This window comes from Lissotriton vulgaris, chromosome 8 (assembly GCF_964263255.1).
Source record: "Lissotriton vulgaris chromosome 8, aLisVul1.2, whole genome shotgun sequence".
Lineage (NCBI taxonomy): Eukaryota > Metazoa > Chordata > Amphibia > Caudata > Salamandridae > Lissotriton > Lissotriton vulgaris.
Window position 1 is genome coordinate 154,158,702 of NC_141696.1, and position 15,189 is coordinate 154,173,890.

At 43.6% G+C, this 15,189-nt stretch overlaps 16 non-coding genes across 16 annotated transcripts; all 16 read right to left on the reverse strand.

Moving 5' to 3' along the window:
• Positions 1–724: 724 nt before the first annotated feature.
• TRNAL-AAG (transfer RNA leucine (anticodon AAG)) lies at positions 725–807 on the reverse strand. Its single transcript has one exon. It is a non-coding gene; the product is annotated as a tRNA-Leu (tRNA).
• A 191-nt stretch (positions 808–998) lies between these two features.
• TRNAL-CAG (transfer RNA leucine (anticodon CAG)) lies at positions 999–1,081 on the reverse strand. The gene has a single exon. It is a non-coding gene; the product is annotated as a tRNA-Leu (tRNA).
• Positions 1,082–2,820: 1,739 nt separating this feature from the next.
• Positions 2,821–2,903, reverse strand: TRNAL-AAG (transfer RNA leucine (anticodon AAG)). Its single transcript has one exon. It is a non-coding gene; the product is annotated as a tRNA-Leu (tRNA).
• A 191-nt stretch (positions 2,904–3,094) lies between these two features.
• On the reverse strand, positions 3,095–3,177 carry TRNAL-CAG (transfer RNA leucine (anticodon CAG)). The gene has a single exon. It is a non-coding gene; the product is annotated as a tRNA-Leu (tRNA).
• A 632-nt stretch (positions 3,178–3,809) lies between these two features.
• On the reverse strand, positions 3,810–3,892 carry TRNAL-UAG (transfer RNA leucine (anticodon UAG)). Its single transcript has one exon. It is a non-coding gene; the product is annotated as a tRNA-Leu (tRNA).
• Positions 3,893–5,190: 1,298 nt separating this feature from the next.
• On the reverse strand, positions 5,191–5,273 carry TRNAL-CAG (transfer RNA leucine (anticodon CAG)). Its single transcript has one exon. It is a non-coding gene; the product is annotated as a tRNA-Leu (tRNA).
• A 1,739-nt stretch (positions 5,274–7,012) lies between these two features.
• On the reverse strand, positions 7,013–7,095 carry TRNAL-AAG (transfer RNA leucine (anticodon AAG)). Its single transcript has one exon. It is a non-coding gene; the product is annotated as a tRNA-Leu (tRNA).
• Positions 7,096–7,286: 191 nt separating this feature from the next.
• On the reverse strand, positions 7,287–7,369 carry TRNAL-CAG (transfer RNA leucine (anticodon CAG)). Its single transcript has one exon. It is a non-coding gene; the product is annotated as a tRNA-Leu (tRNA).
• A 632-nt stretch (positions 7,370–8,001) lies between these two features.
• Positions 8,002–8,084, reverse strand: TRNAL-UAG (transfer RNA leucine (anticodon UAG)). The gene has a single exon. It is a non-coding gene; the product is annotated as a tRNA-Leu (tRNA).
• A 1,024-nt stretch (positions 8,085–9,108) lies between these two features.
• TRNAL-AAG (transfer RNA leucine (anticodon AAG)) lies at positions 9,109–9,191 on the reverse strand. Its single transcript has one exon. It is a non-coding gene; the product is annotated as a tRNA-Leu (tRNA).
• A 2,013-nt stretch (positions 9,192–11,204) lies between these two features.
• Positions 11,205–11,287, reverse strand: TRNAL-AAG (transfer RNA leucine (anticodon AAG)). Its single transcript has one exon. It is a non-coding gene; the product is annotated as a tRNA-Leu (tRNA).
• A 191-nt stretch (positions 11,288–11,478) lies between these two features.
• On the reverse strand, positions 11,479–11,561 carry TRNAL-CAG (transfer RNA leucine (anticodon CAG)). The gene has a single exon. It is a non-coding gene; the product is annotated as a tRNA-Leu (tRNA).
• A 632-nt stretch (positions 11,562–12,193) lies between these two features.
• Positions 12,194–12,276, reverse strand: TRNAL-UAG (transfer RNA leucine (anticodon UAG)). The gene has a single exon. It is a non-coding gene; the product is annotated as a tRNA-Leu (tRNA).
• Positions 12,277–13,300: 1,024 nt separating this feature from the next.
• TRNAL-AAG (transfer RNA leucine (anticodon AAG)) lies at positions 13,301–13,383 on the reverse strand. The gene has a single exon. It is a non-coding gene; the product is annotated as a tRNA-Leu (tRNA).
• Positions 13,384–13,574: 191 nt separating this feature from the next.
• Positions 13,575–13,657, reverse strand: TRNAL-CAG (transfer RNA leucine (anticodon CAG)). The gene has a single exon. It is a non-coding gene; the product is annotated as a tRNA-Leu (tRNA).
• Positions 13,658–14,289: 632 nt separating this feature from the next.
• Positions 14,290–14,372, reverse strand: TRNAL-UAG (transfer RNA leucine (anticodon UAG)). The gene has a single exon. It is a non-coding gene; the product is annotated as a tRNA-Leu (tRNA).
• Between the last annotated feature and the right edge of the window lie 817 nt (positions 14,373–15,189).

Genomic DNA, 15,189 nt, shown 5'->3' on the forward strand with positions numbered 1-15,189 from the left:
ATATTATGCAAATGTATGCTGTCATTGTGCCTTGCAGATTCATGCAGGAATTCTAGATCCTTGCTGGATACAAGAGAGCAGACCTTGTTTCAGATCAACTGTCCCTAGCAGGGAACGTCTGAGCACATGCAGTCTTTTGCTCTCTATCCCCTGGCCTGGGACTTACCCTCACTGGCTGAGGCGTGAATTACTGCATACCAACGTTGCATAGATGGTACGTTTGTGGTCGGTTTGGGATGGGTGGGAGGTCAAAAGCATGGAAAAGTATGTCGCCTTCACTTCTAGTCTCCTCTTCTAGGCCTACCTGCCGTTCACTCACTCTGTCTTTGTTTCATTCTCTCCTTCCTCAACACCCCTTCTCACTCACTCGCTCTATCACTTGTGCTCTTTCCCCTTGCTCTGCATTTCATAGTGGAAACATCTCTTGAATGGAGCATTAGAAAATGAGGTTACATAAAATTAACAATCTACTTATTGGAAACCAAAAATATCACAAGACTGAATGTAACCCATTTCATTAATAAAAGGGACTTTTTAAGCACCCCCCAAAAAACACATAAAACACCACGAGTGCTAGAAGAATATTATACGAGCTTGAAGACAGAATTGGGCAAATTAATTTGCAGTTGAAACTGAAGTTTGTTACTTATTCAGATATTATATGCACTGCCAATTTTTAGCTGAGATTCTAAAAGAACTCAGAGACAAAATGGACTTAAAGTTTTGTCAGAAGTGGGATTCGAACCCACGCCTCCAGGAGAGACTGCGGCCTTAACGCAGCGCCTTAGACCACTCGGCCATCCTGACCACATTTGCTTGATCATCTACAGAGAGGGAAAGATATTGTGAACCAAAAAAAGCACACATCTTAGGTCATGAGTGGCTAGAGCAAGAAAAAAACTCACTGCACTTTTCCAAGTAGACAACCATATAAGCCCATGTGAGGGAAATGATCAGATTTTTTCTCTCTCAAGAAAAAAGTAGAGTAAACACACAATTGTCAGAAGTGGGATTTGAACCCACGCCTCCAGAAGAGACTGCGACCTGAACGCAGCGCCTTAGACCACTCGGCCATCCTGACTTGCATTTGTGGAACCTTCCACAGGCCAGACAGCCATGCAAGTGGGGTACCGAAAAGGCATGCCCTCAATTTATTTATCCTATTATAAGTACTTCCAAAAGATCTTTGAACAATCCATAGAGAGCAGTACCTATGAAGAACTCTTTAGACCTTTAAGGCGTACAAAGAGAAAGTGCTATTAACCAGCCACTTGAAAGGCCCAAAGCTGCTTTGAAATTGAGTCAAAAGCCACCTCTTGGCTAGCTAAAGCAAATTCAACAAGGAATTTCAATGTCACAACATAGGGTGGAATACGCAAATCTAAGCAGTCCCTGATCACAGCCCTGAGGAAATTGCCGTAAGTGTGCTGGAGTCCAACTGTCTACCAGATGCTAGGCATTCTTCCATATTTGCATGGCCTGTCTGGCCAGGGCATACAAGAGCATGACTCTTCCAGATGAGCTCTTACATGGGTCCTATGCTCATATAGTAAGGACTGCACTTTGTCAGCAAGACTTTATACAACCGAAATATATGAGAAACCCCAGCTCTCTTGACTAGATGAGGACGGAATCACATCCCAGGTGAAGACCAACAGATGCAATTTCCATCAGATGTTAACCTGAAAAAGGAGATTACATCTCCAAAAGTCATGTCAGAAGTGAGATTCGAACCCACGCCTCCAGAGGAGACTGCAGCCTAAACACAGCGCCTTAGACCACTCGGCCATCCTGACAGTGCAGAGTCTTAAGAAATGTATAAAAGTCAATCAGAAATTTCTGCCTCCATGCAAGCCTGAAATAATTTAAACCTTCAAACACAAGGTGCAACTTTATGCACAGGACAATAAACACAGAAGATCACATGTGAAAGCATTTCATTTCACAGGTGTACAATTTTTATGCTTTTAGAATACCTCATACCTCTCACCAGCTATTTAGGGTCCTGTATCCTACTCACAAAATTACCTTGCCTGCGACCTCTCTCTCTACACAAACAACTACTGCACAGGAAGTAGGAAGGCAGAAGGTGGGGCATATTATGCAAATGTATGCTGTCATTGTGCCTTGCAGATTCATGCAGGATTTCTAGATCCTTGCTGGATACAAGAGAGCAGACCTTGTTTCAGATCAACTGTCCCTAGCAGGGAACGTCTGAGCACATGCAGTCTTTTGCTCTCTAGCCCCTGGCCTGGGACTTACCCTCACTGGCTGAGGCGTGAATTTCTGCATACCAACGTTGCATAGATGGTACGTTTGTGGTCGGTTTGGGATGGGTGGGAGGTCAAAAGCAGGGAAAAGTATGTCGCCTTCACTTCTAGTCTCCTCTTCTAGGCCTACCTGCCGTTCACTCACTCTGTCTTTGTTTCATTCTCTCCTTCCTCAACACCCCTTCTCACTCACTCGCTCTATCACTTCTGCTCTTTCCCCTTGCTCTGCATTTCATAGTGGAAACATCTCTTGAATGGAGCATTAGAAAATGAGGTTACATAAAATTAACAATCTACTTATTGGAAACGAAAAATATCACAAGACTGAATGTAACCCATTTCATTAATAAAAGGGACTTTTTAAGCACCCCCCAAAAAAAACATAAAACACCACGAGTGCTAGAAGAATATTATACGAGCTTGAAGACAGAATTGGGCAAATTAATTTGCAGTTGAAACTGAAGTTTGTTACTTATTCAGATATTATATGCACTGCCAATTTTTAGCTGAGATTCTAAAAGAACTCAGAGACAAAATGGACTTAAAGTTTTGTCAGAAGTGGGATTCGAACCCACGCCTCCAGGAGAGACTGCGGCCTTAACGCAGCGCCTTAGACCACTCGGCCATCCTGACCACATTAGCTTGATCATCTACAGAGAGGAAAAGATATTGTGAACCAAAAAAAGCACACATCTTAGGTCATGAGTGGCTAGAGCAAGAAAAAAACTCACTGCACTTTTCCAAGCAGACAACCATATAAGCCATTGTGAGGGAAATGATCTGATTTTTTCTCTCTCAAGAAAAAAGTAGAGTAAACACACAATTGTCAGAAGTGGGATTTGAACCCACGCCTCCAGAGGAGACTGCGACCTGAACGCAGCGCCTTAGACCACTCGGCCATCCTGACTTGCATTTGTGGAACCTTCCACAGGCCAGACAGCCATGCAAGTGGGGTACCGAAAAGGCATGCCCTCAATTTATTTATCCTATTATAAGTACTTCCAACAGATCTATGACCAATCCATAGAGAGCAGTACCTATGAAGAACTCTTTAGACCTTTAAGGCGTACAAAGAGAAAGTGCTATTAACCAGCCACTTGAAAGGCCCAAAGCTGCTTTGAAATTGAGTCAACAGCCACCTCTTGGCTAGCTAAAGCAAATTCAACAAGGAATTTCAATGTCACAACATAGGGTGGGATACGCAAATCTAAGCAGCCCCTGATCACAGCCCTGAGGAAATTGCCGTAAGTGTGCTGGAGTCCAACTGTCTACCAGATGCTAGGCATTCTTCCATATTTGCATGGCCTGTCTGGCCAGGGCATACAAGAGCATGACTCTTCCAGATGAGCTCTTACATGGGTCCTATGCTCATATAGTAAGGACTGCACTTTGTCAGCAAGACTTTATACAACCGAAATATATGAGAAACCCCAGCTCTCTTGACTAGATGAGGACGGAATCACATCCCAGGTGAAGACCAACAGATGCAACTTCCATCAGATGTTAACCTGAAAAAGGAGATTACATCTCCAAAAGTCATGTCAGAAGTGGGATTCGAACCCACGCCTCCAGAGGAGACTGCGGCCTAAACACAGCGCCTTAGACCACTCGGCCATCCTGACAGTGCAGAGTCTTAAGAAATGTATAAAAGTCACTCAGAAATTTCTGCCTCCATGCAAGCCTGAAATAATTTAAACCTTCAAACACAAGGTGCAACTTTATGCACAGGACAATAAACACAGAAGATCACATGTGAAAGCATTTCATTTCACAGGTGTACAATTTTTATGCTTTTAAAATACCTCATACCTCTCACCAGCTATTTAGGGTCCTGTATCCTACTCACAAAATTACCTTGCCTGCGACCTCTCTCTCTACACAAACAACTACTGCACAGGAAGTAGGAAGGCAGAAGGTGGGGCATATTATGCAAATGTATGCTGTCATTGTGCCTTGCAGATTCATGCAGTATTTCTAGATCGTTGCTGGATACAAGAGAGCAGACCTTGTTTCAGATGAACTGTCCCTAGCAGGGAACGTCTGAGCACATGCAGTCTTTTGCTCTCTAGCCCCTGGCCTGGGACTTACCCTCACTGGCTGAGGCGTGAATTTCTGCATACCAACGTTGCATAGATGGTACGTTTGTGGTCGGTTTGGGATGGGTGGGAGGTCAAAAGCAGGGAAAAGTATGTCGCCTTCACTTCTAGTCTCCTCTTCTAGGCCAACCTGCCGTTCACTCACTCTGTCTTTGTTTCATTCTCTCCTTCCTCAACACCCCTTCTCACTCACTCGCTCTATCACTTGTGCTCTTTCCCCTTGCTCTGCATTTCATAGTGGAAACATCTCTTGAATGGAGCATTAGAAAATGAGGTTACATAAAATTAACAATCTACTTATTGGAAACCAAAAATATCACAAGACTGAATGTAACCCATTTCATTAATAAAAGGGACTTTTTAAGCACCCCCCAAAAAACACATAAAACACCACGAGTGCTAGAAGAATATTATACGAGCTTGAAGACAGAATTGGGCAAATTAATTTGCAGTTGAAACTGAAGTTTGTTACTTATTCAGATATTATATGCACTGCCAATTTTTAGCTGAGATTCTAAAAGAACTCAGAGACAAAATGGACTTAAAGTTTTGTCAGAAGTGGGATTCAAACCCACGCCTCCAGGAGAGATTGCGGCCTTAACGCAGCGCCTTAGACCACTCGGCCATCCTGACCACATTTGCTTGATCATCTACAGAGAGGGAAAGATATTGTGAACCAAAAAAAGCACACAACTTAGGTCATGAGTGGCTAGAGCAAGAAAAAAACTCACTGCACTTTTCCAAGTAGACAACCATATAAGCCAATGTGAGGGAAATGATCTGATTTTTTCTCTCCCAAGAAAAAAGAAGAGTAAACACACAATTGTCAGAAGTGGGATTTGAACCCACGCCTCCAGAAGAGACTGCGACCTGAACGCAGCGCCTTAGACCACTCGGCCATCCTGACTTGCATTTGTGGAACCTTCCACAGGCCAGACAGCCATGCAAGTGGGGTACCGAAAAGGCATGCCCTCAATTTATTTATCCTATTATAAGTACTTCCAACAGATCTTTGAACAATCCATAGAGAGCAGTACCTATGAAGAACTCTTTAGACCTTTAAGGCGTACAAAGAGAAAGTGCTATTAACCAGCCACTTGAAAGGCCCAAAGCTGCTTTGAAATTGAGTCAACAGCCACCTCTTGGCTAGCTAAAGCAAATTCAACAAGGAATTTCAATGTCACAACATAGGGTGGAATACTCAAATCTAAGCAGCCCCTGATCACAGCCCTGAGGAAATTGCCGTAAGTGTGCTGGAGTCCAACTGTCTACCAGATGCTAGGCATTCTTCCATATTTGCATGGCCTGTCTGGCCAGGGCATACAAGAGCATGACTCTTCCAGATGAGCTCTTACATAGGTCCTATGCTCATATAGTAAGGACTGCACTTTGTCAGCAAGACTTTATACAACCGAAATATATGAGAAACCCCAGCTCTCTTGACTAGATGAGGACGGAATCACATCCCAGGTGAAGACCAACAGATGCAACTTCCATCAGATGTTAACCTGAAAAAGGAGATTACATCTCCAAAAGTCATGTCAGAAGTGGGATTCGAACCCACGTCTCCAGAGGAGACTGCGGCCTAAACACAGCACTTTAGACCACTCGGCCATCCTGACAGTGCAGAGTCTTAAGAAATGTATAAAAGTCACTCAGAAATTTCTGCCTCCATGCAAGCCTGAAATAATTTAAACCTTCAAACACAAGGTGCAACTTTATGCACAGGACAATAAACACAGAAGATCACATGTGAAAGCATTTCATTTCACAGGTGTACAATTTTTATGCTTTTAAAATACCTCATACCTCTCACCAGCTATTTAGGGTCCTGTATCCTACTCACAAAATTACCTTGCCTGCGACCTCTCTCTCTACACAAACAACTACTGCACAGGAAGTAGGAAGGCAGAAGGTGGGGCATATTATGCAAATGTATGCTGTCATTGTGCCTTGCAGATTCATGCAGGAATTCTAGATCCTTGCTGGATACAAGAGAGCCGACCTTGTTTCAGATCAACTGTCCCTAGCAGGGAACGTCTGAGCACATGCAGTCTTTTGCTCTCTATCCCCTGGCCTGGGACTTACCCTCACTGGCTGAGGCGTGAATTACTGCATACCAACGTTGCATAGATGGTACGTTTGTGGTCGGTTTGGGATGGGTGGGAGGTCAAAAGCATGGAAAAGTATGTCGCCTTCACTTCTAGTCTCCTCTTCTAGGCCTACCTGCCGTTCACTCACTCTGTCTTTGTTTCATTCTCTCCTTCCTCAACACCCCTTCTCACTCACTCGCTCTATCACTTGTGCTCTTTCCCCTTGCTCTGCATTTCATAGTGGAAACATCTCTTGAATGGAGCATTAGAAAATGAGGTTACATAAAATTAACAATCTACTTATTGGAAACCAAAAATATCACAAGACTGAATGTAACCCATTTCATTAATAAAAGGGACTTTTTAAGCACCCCCCAAAAAACACATAAAACACCACGAGTGCTAGAAAAATATTATACGAGCTTGAAGACAGAATTGGGCAAATTAATTTGCAGTTGAAACTGAAGTTTGTTACTTATTCAGATATTATATGCACTGCCAATTTTTAGCTGAGATTCTAAAAGAACTCAGAGACAAAATGGACTTAAAGTTTTGTCAGAAGTGGGATTCGAACCCACGCCTCCAGGAGAGACTGCGGCCTTAACGCAGCGCCTTAGACCACTCGGCCATCCTGACCACATTTGCTCGATCATCTACAGAGAGGGAAAGATATTGTGAACCAAAAAAAGCACACATCTTAGGTCATGAGTGGCTAGAGCAAGAAAAAAACTCACTGCACTTTTCCAAGTAGACAACCATATAAGCCCATGTGAGGGAAATGATCAGATTTTTTCTCTCTCAAGAAAAAAGTAGAGTAAACACACAATTGTCAGAAGTGGGATTTGAACCCACGCCTCCAGAGGAGACTGCGACCTGAACGCAGCACCTTAGACCACTCGGCCATCCTGACTTGCATTTGTGGAACCTTCCACAGGCCAGACAGCCATGCAAGTGGGGTACCGAAAAGGCATGCCCTCAATTTATTTATCCTATTATAAGTACTTCCAACAGATCTATGACCAATCCATAGAGAGCAGTACCTATGAAGAACTCTTTAGACCTTTAAGGCGTACAAAGAGAAAGTGCTATTAACCAGCCACTTGAAAGGCCCAAAGCTGCTTTGAAATTGAGTCAACAGCCACCTCTTGGCTAGCTAAAGCAAATTCAACAAGGAATTTCAATGTCACAACATAGGGTGGGATACGCAAATCTAAGCAGCCCCTGATCACAGCCCTGAGGAAATTGCCGTAAGTGTGCTGGAGTCCAACTGTCTACCAGATGCTAGGCATTCTTCCATATTTGCATGGCCTGTCTGGCCAGGGCATACAAGAGCATGACTCTTCCAGATGAGCTCTTACATGGGTCCTATGCTCATATAGTAAGGACTGCACTTTGTCAGCAAGACTTTATACAACCGAAATATATGAGAAACCCCAGCTCTCTTGACTAGATGAGGACGGAATCACATCCCAGGTGAAGACCAACAGATGCAACTTCCATCAGATGTTAACCTGAAAAAGGAGATTACATCTCCAAAAGTCATGTCAGAAGTGGGATTCGAACCCACGCCTCCAGAGGAGACTGCGGCCTAAACACAGCGCCTTAGACCACTCGGCCATCCTGACAGTGCAGAGTCTTAAGAAATGTATAAAAGTCACTCAGAAATTTCTGCCTCCATGCAAGCCTGAAATAATTTAAACCTTCAAACACAAGGTGCAACTTTATGCACAGGACAATAAACACAGAAGATCACATGTGAAAGCATTTCATTTCACAGGTGTACAATTTTTATGCTTTTAAAATACCTCATACCTCTCACCAGCTATTTAGGGTCCTGTATCCTACTCACAAAATTACCTTGCCTGCGACCTCTCTCTCTACACAAACAACTACTGCACAGGAAGTAGGAAGGCAGAAGGTGGGGCATATTATGCAAATGTATGCTGTCATTGTGCCTTGCAGATTCATGCAGTATTTCTAGATCGTTGCTGGATACAAGAGAGCAGACCTTGTTTCAGATGAACTGTCCCTAGCAGGGAACGTCTGAGCACATGCAGTCTTTTGCTCTCTAGCCCCTGGCCTGGGACTTACCCTCACTGGCTGAGGCGTGAATTTCTGCATACCAACGTTGCATAGATGGTACGTTTGTGGTCGGTTTGGGATGGGTGGGAGGTCAAAAGCAGGGAAAAGTATGTCGCCTTCACTTCTAGTCTCCTCTTCTAGGCCAACCTGCCGTTCACTCACTCTGTCTTTGTTTCATTCTCTCCTTCCTCAACACCCCTTCTCACTCACTCGCTCTATCACTTGTGCTCTTTCCCCTTGCTCTGCATTTCATAGTGGAAACATCTCTTGAATGGAGCATTAGAAAATGAGGTTACATAAAATTAACAATCTACTTATTGGAAACCAAAAATATCACAAGACTGAATGTAACCCATTTCATTAATAAAAGGGACTTTTTAAGCACCCCCCAAAAAACACATAAAACACCACGAGTGCTAGAAGAATATTATACGAGCTTGAAGACAGAATTGGGCAAATTAATTTGCAGTTGAAACTGAAGTTTGTTACTTATTCAGATATTATATGCACTGCCAATTTTTAGCTGAGATTCTAAAAGAACTCAGAGACAAAATGGACTTAAAGTTTTGTCAGAAGTGGGATTCGAACCCACGCCTCCAGGAGAGACTGCGGCCTTAACGCAGCGCCTTAGACCACTCGGCCATCCTGACCACATTTGCTTGATCATCTACAGAGAGGGAAAGATATTGTGAACCAAAAAAAGCACACAACTTAGGTCATGAGTGGCTAGAGCAAGAAAAAAACTCACTGCACTTTTCCAAGTAGACAACCATATAAGCCCATGTGAGGGAAATGATCTGATTTTTTCTCTCCCAAGAAAAAAGAAGAGTAAACACACAATTGTCAGAAGTGGGATTTGAACCCACGCCTCCAGAAGCGACTGCGACCTGAACGCAGCGCCTTAGACAACTCTGCCATCCTGACTTGCATTTGTGGAACCTTCCACAGGCCAGACAGCCATGCAAGTGGGGTACCGAAAAGGCATGCCCTCAATAAATGTATCCTATTATAAGTACTTCCAACAGATCTTTGAACAATCCATAGAGAGCAGTACCTATGAAGAACTCTTTAGACCTTTAAGGCGTACAAAGAGAAAGTGCTATTAACCAGCCACTTGAAAGGCCCAAAGCTGCTTTGAAATTGAGTCAACAGCCACCTCTTGGCTAGCTAAAGCAAATTCAACAAGGAATTTCAATGTCACAACATAGGGTGGAATACTCAAATCTAAGCAGCCCCTGATCACAGCCCTGAGGAAATTGCCGTAAGTGTGCTGGAGTCCAACTGTCTACCAGATGCTAGGCATTCTTCCATATTTGCATGGCCTGTCTGGCCAGGGCATACAAGAGCATGACTCTTCCAGATGAGCTCTTACATAGGTCCTATGCTCATATAGTAAGGACTGCACTTTGTCAGCAAGACTTTATACAACCGAAATATATGAGAAACCCCAGCTCTCTTGACTAGATGAGGACGGAATCACATCCCAGGTGAAGACCAACAGATGCAACTTCCATCAGATGTTAACCTGAAAAAGGAGATTACATCTCCAAAAGTCATGTCAGAAGTGGGATTCGAACCCACGTCTCCAGAGAAGACTGCGGCCTAAACACAGCACTTTAGACCACTCGGCCATCCTGACAGTGCAGAGTCTTAAGAAATGTATAAAAGTCACTCAGAAATTTCTGCCTCCATGCAAGCCTGAAATAATTTAAACCTTCAAACACAAGGTGCAACTTTATGCACAGGACAATAAACACAGAAGATCACATGTGAAAGCATTTCATTTCACAGGTGTACAATTTTTATGCTTTTAAAATACCTCATACCTCTCACCAGCTATTTAGGGTCCTGTATCCTACTCACAAAATTACCTTGCCTGCGACCTCTCTCTCTACACAAACAACTACTGCACAGGAAGTAGGAAGGCAGAAGGTGGGGCATATTATGCAAATGTATGCTGTCATTGTGCCTTGCAGATTCATGCAGGAATTCTAGATCCTTGCTGGATACAAGAGAGCCGACCTTGTTTCAGATCAACTGTCCCTAGCAGGGAACGTCTGAGCACATGCAGTCTTTTGCTCTCTATCCCCTGGCCTGGGACTTACCCTCACTGGCTGAGGCGTGAATTACTGCATACCAACGTTGCATAGATGGTACGTTTGTGGTCGGTTTGGGATGGGTGGGAGGTCAAAAGCATGGAAAAGTATGTCGCCTTCACTTCTAGTCTCCTCTTCTAGGCCTACCTGCCGTTCACTCACTCTGTCTTTGTTTCATTCTCTCCTTCCTCAACACCCCTTCTCACTCACTCGCTCTATCACTTGTGCTCTTTCCCCTTGCTCTGCATTTCATAGTGGAAACATCTCTTGAATGGAGCATTAGAAAATGAGGTTACATAAAATTAACAATCTACTTATTGGAAACCAAAAATATCACAAGACTGAATGTAACCCATTTCATTAATAAAAGGGACTTTTTAAGCACCCCCCAAAAAACACATAAAACACCACGAGTGCTAGAAGAATATTATACGAGCTTGAAGACAGAATTGGGCAAACTAATTTGCAGTTGAAACTGAAGTTTGTTACTTATTCAGATATTATATGCACTGCCAATTTTTAGCTGAGATTCTAAAAGAACTCAGAGACAAAATGGACTTAAAGTTTTGTCAGAAGTGGGATTCGAACCCATGCCTCCAGGAGAGACTGCGGCCTTAACGCAGCGCCTTAGACCACTCGGCCATCCCGACCACATTTGCTCGATCATCTACAGAGAGGGAAAGATATTGTGAACCAAAAAAAGCACACATCTTAGGTCATGAGTGGCTAGAGCAAGAAAAAAACTCACTGCACTTTTCCAAGTAGACAACCATATAAGCCCATGTGAGGGAAATGATCAGATTTTTTCTCTCTCAAGAAAAAAGTAGAGTAAACACACAATTGTCAGAAGTGGGATTTGAACCCACGCCTCCAGAAGAGACTGCGACCTGAACGCAGCGCCTTAGACCACTCGGCCATCCTGACTTGCATTTGTGGAGCCTTCCACAGGCCAGACAGCCATGCAAGTGGGGTTCCGAAAAGGCATGCCCTCAATTTATTTATCCTATTATAAGTACTTCCAACAGATCTTTGAACAATCCATAGAGAGCAGTACCTATGAAGACCTCTTTAGACCTTTAAGGCGTACAAAGAGAAAGTGCTATTAACCAGCCACTTGAAAGGCCCAAAGCTGCTTTGAAATTGAGTCAACAGCCACCTCTTGGCTAGCTAAAGCAAATTCAACAAGGAATTTCAATGTCACAACATAGGGTGGGATACGCAAATCTAAGCAGCCCCTGATCACAGCCCTGAGGAAATTGCCGTAAGTGTGCTGGAGTCCAACTGTCTACCAGATGCTAGGCATTCTTCCATATTTGCATGGCCTGTCTGGCCAGGGCATACAAGAGCATGACTCTTCCAGATGAGCTCTTACATGGGTCCTATGCTCATATAGTAAGGACTGCACTTTGTCAGCAAGACTTTATACAACCGAAATATATGAGAAACCCCAGCTCTCTTGACTAGATGAGGACGGAATCACATCCCAGGTGAAGACCAACAGATGCAACTTCCATCAGATGTTAACCTGAAAAAGGAGATTACATCTCCAAAAGTCATGTCAGAAGTGGGATTCGAACCCACGCCTCCAGAGGAGACTGCAGCCTAAACACAGCGCCTTAGACCACTCGGCCATCCTGACAGTGCAGAGTCTTAAGAAATGTATAAAAGTCACTCAGAAATTTCTGCCTCCATGCAAGCCTGAAATAATTTAAACCTTCAAACACAAGGTGCAACTTTATGCACAGGACAATAAACACAGAAGATCACATGTGAAAGCATTTCATTTCACAGGTGTACAATTTTTATGCTTTTAAAATACCTCATACCTCTCACCAGCTATTTAGGGTCCTGTATCCTACTCACAAAATTACCTTGCCTGCGACCTCTCTCTCTACACAAACAACTACTGCACAGGAAGTAGGAAGGCAGAAGGTGGGGCATATTATGCAAATGTATGCTGTCATTGTGCCTTGCAGATTCATGCAGTATTTCTAGATCGTTGCTGGATACAAGAGAGCAGACCTTGTTTCAGATGAACTGTCCCTAGCAGGGAACGTCTGAGCACATGCAGTCTTTTGCTCTCTAGCCCCTGGCCTGGGACTTACCCTCACTGGCTGAGGCGTGAATTTCTGCATACCAACGTTGCATAGATGGTACGTTTGTGGTCGGTTTGGGATGGGTGGGAGGTCAAAAGCAGGGAAAAGTATGTCGCCTTCACTTCTAGTCTCCTCTTCTAGGCCAACCTGCCGTTCACTCACTCTGTCTTTGTTTCATTCTCTCCTTCCTCAACACCCCTTCTCACTCACTCGCTCTATCACTTGTGCTCTTTCCCCTTGCTCTGCATTTCATAGTGGAAACATCTCTTGAATGGAGCATTAGAAAATGAGGTTACATAAAATTAACAATCTACTTATTGGAAACCAAAAATATCACAAGACTGAATGTAACCCATTTCATTAATAAAAGGGACTTTTTAAGCACCCCCCAAAAAACACATAAAACACCACGAGTGCTAGAAGAATATTATACGAGCTTGAAGACAGAATTGGGCAAATTAATTTGCAGTTGAAACTGAAGTTTGTTACTTATTCAGATATTATATGCACTGCCAATTTTTAGCTGAGATTCTAAAAGAACTCAGAGACAAAATGGACTTAAAGTTTTGTCAGAAGTGGGATTCGAACCCACGCCTCCAGGAGAGACTGCGGCCTTAACGCAGCGCCTTAGACCACTCGGCCATCCTGACCACATTTGCTTGATCATCTACAGAGAGGGAAAGATATTGTGAACCAAAAAAAGCACACAACTTAGGTCATGAGTGGCTAGAGCAAGAAAAAAACTCACTGCACTTTTCCAAGTAGACAACCATATAAGCCCATGTGAGGGAAATGATCTGATTTTTTCTCTCCCAAGAAAAAAGAAGAGTAAACACACAATTGTCAGAAGTGGGATTTGAACCCACGCCTCCAGAAGAGACTGCGACCTGAACGCAGCGCCTTAGACCACTGGGCCATCCTGACTTGCATTTGTGGAACCTTCCACAGGCCAGACAGCCATGCAAGTGGGGTACCGAAAAGGCATGCCCTCAATTTATTTATCCTATTATAAGTACTTCCAACAGATCTTTGAACAATCCATAGAGAGCAGTACCTATGAAGAACTCTTTAGACCTTTAAGGCGTACAAAGAGAAAGTGCTATTAACCAGCCACTTGAAAGGCCCAAAGCTGCTTTGAAATTGAGTCAACAGCCACCTCTTGGCTAGCTAAAGCAAATTCAACAAGGAATTTCAATGTCACAACATAGGGTGGGATACGCAAATCTAAGCAGCCCCTGATCACAGCCCTGAGGAAATTGCCGTAAGTGTGCTGGAGTCCAACTGTCTACCAGATGCTAGGCATTCTTCCATATTTGCATGGCCTGTCTGGCCAGGGCATACAAGAGCATGACTCTTCCAGATGAGCTCTTACATGGGTCCTATGCTCATATAGTAAGGACTGCACTTTGTCAGCAAGACTTTATACAACCGAAATATATGAGAAACCCCAGCTCTCTTGACTAGATGAGGACGGAATCACATCCCAGGTGAAGACCAACAGATGCAACTTCCATCAGATGTTAACCTGAAAAAGGAGATTACATCTCCAAAAGTCATGTCAGAAGTGGGATTCGAACCCACGCCTCCAGAGGAGACTGCAGCCTAAACACAGCGCCTTAGACCACTCGGCCATCCTGACAGTGCAGAGTCTTAAGAAATGTATAAAAGTCACTCAGAAATTTCTGCCTCCATGCAAGCCTGAAATAATTTAAACCTTCAAACACAAGGTGCAACTTTATGCACAGGACAATAAACACAGAAGATCACATGTGAAAGCATTTCATTTCACAGGTGTACAATTTTTATGCTTTTAAAATACCTCATACCTCTCACCAGCTATTTAGGGTCCTGTATCCTACTCACAAAATTACCTTGCCTGCGACCTCTCTCTCTACACAAACAACTACTGCACAGGAAGTAGGAAGGCAGAAGGTGGGGCATATTATGCAAATGTATGCTGTCATTGTGCCTTGCAGATTCATGCAGTATTTCTAGATCGTTGCTGGATACAAGAGAGCAGACCTTGTTTCAGATGAACTGTCCCTAGCAGGGAACGTCTGAGCACATGCAGTCTTTTGCTCTCTAGCCCCTGGCCTGGGACTTACCCTCACTGGCTGAGGCGTGAATTTCTGCATACCAACGTTGCATAGATGGTACGTTTGTGGTCGGTTTGGGATGGGTGGGAGGTCAAAAGCAGGGAAAAGTATGTCGCCTTCACTTCTAGTCTCCTCTTCTAGGCCAACCTGCCGTTCACTCACTCTGTCTTTGTTTCATTCTCTCCTTCCTCAACACCCCTTCTCACTCACTCGCTCTATCACTTGTGCTCTTTCCCCTTGCTCTGCATTTCATAGTGGAAACATCTCTTGAATGGAGCATTAGAAAATGAGGTTACATAAAATTAACAATCTACTTATTGGAAACCAAAAATATCACAAGACTGAATGTAACCCATTTCA